At 43.5% G+C, this 10,900-nt stretch overlaps 1 protein-coding gene across 1 annotated transcript in view; it reads right to left on the minus strand.

The window, feature by feature from the left end:
• Positions 1-10,484, minus strand: part of DYNLL2 (dynein, light chain, LC8-type 2) — a 16,686-nt gene extending 6,202 nt beyond the window's left edge. The window contains exon 1 of the mRNA XM_011953712.1: positions 10,423-10,484. The gene's annotated coding sequence lies outside the window, so the exon portion shown is untranslated. The remainder of the gene's footprint in view (positions 1-10,422) is intronic.
• Positions 10,485-10,900: the final 416 nt, after the last annotated feature.

Consider the following 10,900-nt stretch of genomic DNA (forward strand, 5'->3'; position numbering starts at 1 on the left):
GGCCCCGCACTGCGGGCTTCTCCCCGCGCCGCTCTCGCCCCACATCTTGTTTCCTCCCACAATGCCTCGGGGCGGAGGGAGGGGGTGGGGAGGAGGAGCTGGAGCGGGTGGGGGAGGGAGCCGTGGCCTTAAGAAAGGAGAGGAATGCGGACCCCTCCGCCCGGGGCTGGAGAGGCCAGGCCTGAAAAGGAATAAAGAGACATGGTCCTGAGAGAGGAGGAGAGGGAGGGGTGTGGAGACCCCAGTCCCAAGGAGGAAAAGGGGAGAAGGGGATGGAGATTTCAGACCCAGGGAACTGATGGGGCTGAGGTAGAAACCCCAACCTTAGAGAGAGGAAGGGGAGGAGATGAAGTCACCAGCCTCAGAGGAAAAGACAGGACACTCTCTCCTCCCCTATCTGTGGGAAAGAGCGGGACAGCCAGCCCTATGGAGAGGGAGAGGCATAGGAGCCCCAGGACTCCCTCCCCTCACCTTCCGGGAAGGTCCATTCTTCCTCCAGCTCAGCCTTTGTTCTTTGAGGCTGAAGGACCTAAACTCCCAGCTGGGCCCCCAGCCAGTATTCATCTACAAGAGCAATGGAGACAGAGCCGAAGCAAAATTGATGGGGGGGTGTCTTTGGTACGCAGGCCTCTGCTATCCTTGCACATTTATGGCCTTGGGGTCCTGGGATGGGGGTGAGAGTGAGCCATTTCTTGTCGTCTGTCCCTGCCTGTCCAGGTAGACAGGACTGGAGGAGAGTGAATAGAAGCCCCTAGAAGTGGTGCCTGTCAGAGCTGTGAGGAGCCTTCAAAAACCACCCATCCACACCCCTCACTTTATAAAGGAGAGAATCCAAGTACAGAGAGAGGAGAGCCCTGCCGGATCCCGCAGGTCAGGCTTGACTCGCTTCTAGCTGAAAAGCGGTGCACCCAGGCAGCAGCCCCTCTGGAGGCTCAAGAGACTCCTGGGAGGATGGGTGTGAACGTGCGCGTTGGGAGCCTGCCTGCCGTCACTCCACCCGACTTCCAGGAAAGATCCTCAGGCCTACGGTTCTCTTTCTGGTCTGTTTTATACAGAAGTGTCTACCTCAAGGGCTGACGAGCCTTTATTGGGAACCAAGCATTTTGGCCATACAGTCGGGTTTAGGAAGCTGCCGGGGATAGCTCCCACTCCTATCTTTTTCCTTTCGCCTCTCCAAACCATGGTCAGGAAGTGAGACTTGCCCTGGCCCTGGCCTGCTCTGGTTTGAAGCATCAAAAGTTAGTGTTCGTTATGTGTCAGGGGAATCCTGGAAAAATCATTCCCTCTGGTTTCTGCTTTCCACAGTTCTGTCCTCTAACAACCTCAGTTGGGGGATTTCAGAGAGCAGTTAAGGCCTGGGGTATCCCCTCACACTAAGGGTATTCTGATGTCAGTCTTTGTGCTCATGAATGGGAGGCGTGGCCTCTATGGGAGGAAGGGTGGGGCCTCTATGGGAGGAAGGGCGGGGATGATTTATACACTTAGGGCTTGTGCCGGGCTAATCGCCTGGACTGCTTGGAGAAAGAGAAGCTAGCACCCCCTTTCTCCAATAGTCATTAGTTTCCAGGGCCTGAAGGTCAGATCTGCACGTATGGTTGCACAGGTCATTCACTGCACAAGAGTATCCAACCAAGGGAGCAAATGGGTGCTAAAATACAGGGGCACACTGCTTGCTAAGCTGTGTGTCACGGTGCAAGCCAGTGTCCAACCAGAAGATGACTTCTTTCAAGTGTTCCCAAGGGTTACATGGAGCTAGCAGTGGCCCTTCAAAGGCCATGCTGCCAGGGCATACATCCTCCCTCTCTCTGCTCCCCTTCCCTGAAGTACAGAAGGGATAAAAGCTTGCTCATTTCCAGGCTGTGGTGTGGTGGACACAAGGGCACAAAGAACTTCAACTAACAAAAGTCAGAGCCAAGGGTTTTCACTTTTAGGAAATGTGAATATCAGTGTGCATGCGTGTGTGTGTGTGTGTGTGTGTGTGTGTCAAGGACTAAACTGTAGAATATCAGGGAGATGTGTTAATAGTATGGTTTATAGATAATAATAACTAATCCTCATGAATCTCTTGCTGTATGTCAGCCTCTATTCTAAGCGTTTTAAATGCAATGCATTCCATTTAATCCCAGGAGCTGCCTTTTGAAGTGAATATATTGCTATCACCCTGTACAGATGAGCAAACTAGAGTTTAGAGAAGTTCAGTAACTTACTCAACATTGTCCAATTTGTCAGTAGCAGGATTCAACTCCAGATTGTTTCCACTGCCTACAATCTTAGCCATTATACTGTACTGCCTCCTAACGGAGAAAAGAGGAGAGGAAGTATAAAACAGGGTTTGGCCCTCTATCTAAATTATGTCAGCATTTCCTAAACTTACCTGACTCTAAAGCCCTTTTTTTATCCAAACATTTATTAACATCTCTGGGAACTACTATTCCACAGGACACAGTTTGGGAAACTTGTGATATAATAATTACTGCTATTTATGTAAAATGCTTACTGTTCAGGATAATTACTATGCAACATAGTCACTGTTATAATTAATATATCAGCTTAACTTGGTGAATGTTTTTATTTGATACAGCTACAGTATTTGTGATTGCCCAGTTTCCTGTTGCCCAGATAACACGGTCATGTCTTCTGACTTAAAAATCAAAATCAGACTGTTGTTTTGGCTCTTTGGCGGACCCCTTTCCATCTGGCTACTTCTTTAACTTCAGGGTTCCCCAGGGCACTTTGCTTCCCTCACTGCTCAACTTGGAAATTTCACCCACATTCATGGTTTTTACCATGATCTGGGCCCTGATGATCCCCCTAATGCCTGAACCTCTCCACTGTGGATGCCCCGCAGGCTCTTCAGACTCTTCGCACACACACATATAAAGCAGTGGGCCAGAGTGCATGGATTCTGAACTTTTTCCACCACTCTAGCAGCTGTGCAGATTTGGCTAAGCTATTCAACATTTCCAAATTTCATTTTCATTATCTATAAATTGAGAATCATATCCACTTCATGGAATTAAGAGAAAATGCATGGAGAAGTCCTGGCACAGTGTCTGGTTAATATACGTGATTAATAGATGTTAGCCATCGCCAGCATCTCCATCCCAGACTTGTTCCCTTTCCCCGTATTTCCTATCTCAGTTTATGGCCCCATTATCCACCCAGGCACAAGCCAGAAACCCTAGATTTGTGTCTCTCCCTCACCCACCATGTCTCCATCACTGCTCATCTCTTGGATATTTTTCCAAACCATGCCTTATGAATCCCCTGTGTCAGATACTCATCATCTCTTCCACTTGGTTCGCTGTCTCAGTTCTTGGCTCCTCCACCTTAGATCTACACTGCAGTGATCTATCTAAAATGCAGATCTCCTCAGGCATGCCCCCCTTTCCTGCTCAGAATAAAGACTAACTCCTTTCCCGTAACTTATCCTCCACACATGCACGCCTGCTTCTCTGCCTTTATGTCACCACACTTTCCATCTCATTCTTCCGGCTCTGGTAACACCATCCACTGCCTGTTGTTTCCCTACATGCAGATTCCACACCTGAGTACATGCAGATTCCATACCTGAGCTCTTGCCTGTGAGACTTGGAGCTTTTTTCCTGGCTAACTCCTTTGTTTGGATGTCATCTACCAAGCCCCTGAACCCTAGAGGGAATGCATACCCCTCTTCTGTGCTCTCTAACATCCAGGGGTTTTCACTGACCACTTACCATTAAATGTGTCAGCCTTATGTTTGTCTGTAGTTCCTTTCAGGTGAGAATCACGTCTTACTTATGTGTGACTGCAGGACCTAGCATAGTTCCTGAAACATGGGAAGTTCTCTGTTAGCATTGTATAAACCGATTGTGCCCATTAATGACTGAAAAGTACAGCTTGGAAGGACACTGTTTCTCCACCCCGAAGAACAGTGTCCAGGCTCTCTCTGCCAAGAACCAGCAATGCATATTATTTACACTGGGCCCTTCCTGCCCAAAACAAGTTGCCAGCTAAAATAATTCATTGTTAGCCCTAGGGAAAGTCCAAACCTGGTTTCTCAATTGACTTCCTCCTCACACTCTCTGCTGCGTATTTGACTAATGTCCTTACAGGTAAAGACAATCCAACTCCAGCTGACTGGATCATCTAGAGGAAAGAGACGGTGGAGGTGACAGAAGTCGTTTTGCCTAGCCGTTTAGTATTGACCTGCTTCAAGGTCTCCAGGAAGTTGTAGAAGGTTGGGAAAGACACACATTGACATGCCCATTGCAAGGCAGACCCTGGTGCCAGTCCCCCCGTCAAGTCCCACGTGACTAGAACTGCTGAAATTCACCTCAATTCTTTGCTGATTTCTTGGGTGACCTTGCAAAACATATTTCCCTGGGAAACTATTTACCAAGCCCCAAATATTGTCCGTCCTTGGCCGGGAGCAGTGGTTCACTCCTGTAATCCCAGCTCTTTGGGAGGCCGAGGCAAGTGGATCACGAGGTCAAGAGATCGAGACCAGCCTGGCCAACATGGTGAAACCCTGTCTCTACTAAAAATACAAAAATTAGCTGGGCGTGGTGGTGGGTACCTGTAATGCCAGCTGCTCGGGAGGCTGAGGCAGGGGAATCACTTGAACCCAGGAGGCAGAGGTTGCAGTGAGCCAAGATCGCACCACTGCACTCCAGCCTGGGCAACAGAGTGAGACTCTGTTTCAAAAAAAATAAAAATAAAAAAATTGTCTCTCCCCTCTCCAAACTCCCTGAGGAACCAGCCAAGTTCAACCACTTGAACTAGTGAGATAAACACTGGACTAAGAGTCAAGAAGGAAGTCCCAAGCTATATTCAGCTGCTAGGCAAGTCATTTCACCTCTCAGACTCTGGATTTCTTCATCTGAAAGATGTAGGACTGGTTGATCTGTAAGGTCCCCAGCAGCCCCAAAGTCTGTGATTCTCTATTTCAATAACCCCATCACAAAGGATAGCTTCTCTGATTCACTCAGTCAGAATTCACACCAAATGAGTTCCTTGAGAGTTGGGATATCATTTTGCTCATCTTTGTATTCCTCTAAGAAACAACATCCATTGATCTGGTTTAGATTCAATGAATTGTTTAGAGCTTCAATTAAAATATTAAAGCAAATGATCACCAAGTAGAAACTAAAGAGAAGATGCCCAGTGGAAGTCGTGGTGTTCAGGTCATGACTCCTCATAATTTAAAAGTTTTCCTCCTTCATTGTCTGGACAACCCTGAGAAACCCTGTCTTTGCCATCAAGAGAGAATCAAGACAATCATATGGAAATGACTAGCCCTTGAATATCTGAAAAGACCAAGTTAGTGTTCTTAGGTGCAAGAAATACCTGAAGGAAAACAAACAGGCCTAGAATAGCCACGCTGATTCCAGGGAGCAGCAACCAGGGAACAGTTGCCTCAGAGCATCCCAGTAAGGCAAATCTGCTGTTATCCTGGAGTCCCCCAACTCTCCACTCAAATTCCCAGTGACAAATTCCCATGTCCACCTTTTGGTCACAAAAGAGGAGGGCAGAAAGCCTGATTGACAGACCTTCTGAGATCAAGGAAGGAAGAGCTGACAGGGAAGGTCCACCAGTGGTTATAAGAAGTAACAAGCCACCGATGTCCACTCTCTTGAGAACCTCAAGAGAGGAAGGCAGAGTCACATATGAGGGAAATCCTCGTCCCCACCATCATAAAAATGTACACTATGGTCTTTCACCATTGGTCCCTGACAGTGAGGTGGGGAATGGGGGTGGGAAGCCCTATCAAATGAGACTGGTGCCCAGTCCCAAATCCTTGGCAGTCTCTCCCTTATTTCCTCCAATTCCTGCTAGTCTACTTTCTGTCTCCATGGATTTGCCTATTCTGGACATTTCATATAAACGGAATCATACAATATATGGTCTTTTGTGATTGTGACTGACTCATTTTACCTTAGTATATTTTCAAGGTTCATCCACGCTGTAATATGAATCATTACTTTATTCTTTTTATGGCCAACTAATATTACATTGTATGGGTATACCACATTTTGCTTATCCACCAGTTGATGGACATTTGGGTTGTTTCCACTTTTTGGCTATTATGCATAATATTGCTAGGAACATTCATGTGAAAGATTTTGTGTGAATATATTCTTTCATTTTGTGGGGGATGGGAATATACCTAGGTGTGCAATTTCTGGGTTTTATGTTAACTCTATGCTATCCTTTTGAGGAATGGCCAGACTGTTTTCAAAAGTGCCTGCATTTTATATTGCTACAAGCAGTGTTGGAGGGTTTCAATGTCTCCTCATCCTCACCAATACATTATTATTTGCCTTTTTTATTATAGCCATCCTAGTGACTGTGAAGTGGTATCTCATTGTGGTTTTTATTTGCATTTCCTTAATAACTGATGATGTTGGTCATCTTTTCTCATATGCTTATGGACCATTTGTATATCTTTTGGGGAGAGAGGTCTATTCAGATTCTTTGTCCATTTTTCAGATTTATTATTATTATTATTGAGTTGATAGTGTTCTTTTTGTATTCTGGATACTAGACTTTCATCAAAGATTTCATTTTGCAAATGTTTTCTCCCGTTCCATGGGTCTATATTTTCACCTTCTTGCTAGTGTGCTTTGAAGCACAAAAGCTTTACTTTTGGTAAAGTCCAATTTGTCTGTTTTTTTCTCTTGTCACTTGTGCTTTTGACGTCATGTCCAAGAAACTGTTGCCTAACCCAAGATCACAAAGATTTACTCCCACATTCTAAGAATTTTAGCTCTTGCATTTAGGTCAGTGATCTATTTTGAGTTAACTTTTGTGTATGGTGCGAGGTAGAGTCCAACATCATTTGTTTTACATGTGGATACCCAGTTGTCCTTCATCAATGGTTGAAAATGCTATCCTTTCACCACTAAATTGTCTTGATACCATTATAAAAAAATCAGTTGCCTATAAATGTAAGAGTCTCTGAACTGCCAATTCTATTTCAATGATCTACATATTTATCTTTATGCCAGTACCGTACAGTCCTCGTGACTGTAGCTAAGTAGTAAATTGTGAAATCTGAAAGTGTGAGTCCTCCAACTTTGCTCTTATTTTTCAAGATTTGTTGTCTATTCTGAGTCCCTTGCATTTCTATGTGACTGGTAGGATCAGCTTACCAATTTCTGTTAAAAATCCAGCTGGGATTTTTGTTAGGGATTGTGTTGAATCAATTTGGGGATTATTGCCATCTTAACAATATGAAGTTTTCCAGTCCATGAACATGGATGTCTTTCCATTTAGTTAAGTCTTCTTTAATTTCTTTTAATAATGTGTTCTAATTTTCAGTGTACATGTCTTGCACATCTTTCACTACACATATTCCCTGAGTAATTATTTTTGATGCCATTTTTAATTGAATTGTTTTCATAATTTCATGTCCAGATTGTAATCATTGCTAGTATGTAAAATACAATTGATTTTTGTATATGCATTATGATTTGTAATCTACAACCTTTCTGAACTCATTCATTAATTCATAACAATGTGTATGTGTGTATTTCTTAGAATTTTCTATATACAAAATCATGTCATCTACGATAGTTTTACTTCTTCCTTTAAAATCTGGGTGCCTTTTATTCCTTTTTCTCTCCTAATTGTCCTAGATAGAACCTTTAGTATATTATTCAGTAGGGTTAGTGAGAGCAGTCACCCTTGTCTTCTTCCCAATCTTAGGGGAAAAGCTTTCAGTCTTTCACCATTAGTGTTGAATGTGGGAGGTTTGTAGGTGCTTTTATCAAGTTAAGGAAGTTCACTCCCATCCCTAGTTTGTTGAGTGTTTTTACCATGAAATTTTATCAAATTGTCAAATGCTTTTTCTGCATCTACTGACATGATCATGTGGTTTTTGCCCTTTATTGTTAGTATGGTGTAATAGATTGATAGATTTTCTTTTTTCTTTCTACTTATTTTTTACTTTTTTTGAAAGGGTCTTATTGTGTCACCCAGTGGTGTGATCATGGCTCACTGCAGACTTGACCTCCCAAGATTAAGTGATCCTCTCACCTCAGCTTCCCAAGCACCTGAGACCATAAGCACATACAACGACACCTGGCTAATTGAAATTTTTTTTTGTAAAGTCAGGGTCTCACTATGTTGCTTAGGCTGGTCTTGAACTCCTGGACTCAAGCTGTTCTCCCACCTTGGTCTCCCAAAGTGCTGGGATTACAGGTGTGAGCCACGGCACCTGTCCTATTGATTGATTTTCAAATGTTAAGCCAATCTTGCATTCCTGGGATAAATCCCACTTGGTCATGATGCATAATCTTTTTTATATGTTGCCATGTTCATTTTGTCAGTATTTTGTTGAAGATTTTTGCATCTATATTCATAAGTGATATTGACAGTTTTTCTTTTTTCTTTTCTTTTCTTTTTTTTTTTGAGATGGAGTTTCACTGTTGTCACCCAGGCTAGAATGCAATGGCACAATCTCGGCTCACTGCAACCTCCACCTCCCACGTTCAAGCGACTCTCCTGCCTCTGCCTCAGAGTAGGTGAGATTACAGTCGCCCGCCACAAGGCCCAGCTAAGACAGGGTTTCACCATGTTGGCCAGGCTGGTCTTGAACTCCTGACCACACACCTTGGCCTCCCAAAGTGCTGGGATTATAGGCATGAGCCACCATGCCCAGCTGATATGATGTCTTCATCTGGTTTTGGTATCTGGGTAATACTGAACTCATGAAGTAAGTTGGAAAGTGTTGCTATTCCATTTTTGAAAGAGTATAAAGGACTGATTTTCATTCTTTAAACATTTAGTAGAATTCACCAGTGAAGCCATCAGGGCCTGGAATTTTCTTTGTGGGAAGTTTTTGACGTAGCATAATGCAATCTATTTTCTTGTCCTATTCAGATTACCTGTTTCTTGAGATAGTTTTAGTAGTCTGTGTCTTTCTAAAACTGTGTGTTTTATCTAGGCTATCCACTTTGTTCATAGTATCTCCTTAAAATCTCTTTTACTTCTTTTTTAAAATTTTTATTTTAGGTTCAGGGATACATGTAAAGGTTTGTTACATAGAGAAACACGTGTCACAGGAGTTTGTTGTACATATTATTACATCACCCAGGTATTAAGCTCGGTAATCAGTAGTTCTCTTTTCTGCTTCTCTCCCTCCTCCCATCCTCCTCTGTCAAGTAGACCCCAGTGTTTGTCGTTTCCTTTTTTGTGTTCATAAGTTCACATCATTTAGCTCCCACTCATAAGTGAGAACACATGGTATTTGGTTTTCTGTTCCTGCATTAGTTTGCTAAGGATGGTAGCCTCCGTCCATGTTCCTGCAAAAGACGTGATCTTGTTCTTTTTTATGGCTGCACCTTTTTTATTTCTTTAAGGTTGATAATAATGTTCCCCCTTTCATTCCTAATTTTAGTGTTTTAGTAACTTGAGTCTCTCTCACCTTCTTCTCTCTCTCTCTCTCTCTCTGTCTCTTTTTCGCTTTGGTCAGTCTAGCTAAAGATTTGTCAATTTTGTTCATCTCTTCAAAGAACCAATTTTTAGTTTCATTATTTGTTTCTATTGCTTTTCTATTATTAAGGGGGTTCTTGATACAAGCTACTTGAGTCAGGGAAACATAGACTAGGACAATTTCTTTGAGCAGCAGGATTCAAACTCAACATGTCTATTTTCCTCCATACCAGGCTTCCCTATATTAGTGTCTTCGCTATCACCTCTACCCCTGGAATACTATGACAAAGAAAACAGAGATCACACTATTACTTGGGGTCTGTGGGAGGACAATAGTTCCATTAAATCCATAGACATTTCTGAAACATCTCTAACAAGCTCTGCGGGAGGCACTGAGGGAGATGGAGATGAGTAGCTAGAAGCAGCTATGACTGCTCAGACCCACAGTATCACTGGGGAGACACATATATGTACAACCAACTTTATTAGCACAGGTCAGAGTATAGTGATAGCTGTGACCAAAAGTAAGCAAAATGCTCTGGGAATATGGGTTAGGGGTAATTAATCTGTATGGAAGAATTAGGGAACAGAGGGGTTAGCATTTGATGTAAGTCTTGAAGAGTGGATAGAATTTTGGAAAAAATCATGAGCCAAGGCAGGGAATGGTGGGAAGTCAAGTCTGGCAGGGATGTAGTGTGCTGGGGAAAGGAACAGGCTGGACAGAAGAGTTAGGGCTAGACTTTGGAGGGACCCAAAAGGTCTGCAAAGAAGCTAGAACTTCATTCTGAAAAAACTAAGAATCCACTGAAGGGCTATGAGCAGAAGGATGACATGACTAGTCTGTTGGGATTTGGGACAGCAACAGAACCCTAAGTTGTGTTATTCAGACCCTGTCACACTCATAGAAGCAAGCAGAGATGGTTGCTTTCTGTTGACAAGTCCCTCCTTGGGACTCTCTCCTCCCTAGCCTTCCATAGCGTAGCACTTCCCTGGTTTTCTTCCTACCACTCTGGCTACTCCTTCTGTCTCCTTAGCAGGCTCCTCTTCCTCTGCTCATTCTTTAAATGTTGGTGTTCCTCAGAGTTTTGTTCTAGATCCTTTTCTCTTCTCACTAGACCATTCTTCCTTGGAGATCTTATATGTTGCTATGGCTTCAATGACCAACTATAGACTGGTAATTCCCAAATCTATATATAGCCTGTTCAGACCCCTCTCCTTAGCTTTAGACCCATAAGATCTAACTGCCTTGTGAACATCTCCATTTAAGTGCTATATTCATTAGAATCCCTTTCCTGTGAATAAAAGGAAATCCCAAATAAAATGGCTCAAACAAGATAGAAGTGCAGAGGTATTAAGTCCAGGCCTGGTGTGATGGATCCACAGTGTCAGGGTCTCAGGATTCTTCTACCTATAATTCTGTCACCCTCAACCCTCAACTGATCCAGGATGGCCGCTCAGGCTCTAGCAGGAAGGAGAAAGCAGT

This window comes from Colobus angolensis, unplaced genomic scaffold (genome assembly GCF_000951035.1).
Source record: "Colobus angolensis palliatus isolate OR3802 unplaced genomic scaffold, Cang.pa_1.0 Scaffold37, whole genome shotgun sequence".
NCBI classification, from domain to species: Eukaryota; Metazoa; Chordata; class Mammalia; order Primates; family Cercopithecidae; genus Colobus; species Colobus angolensis.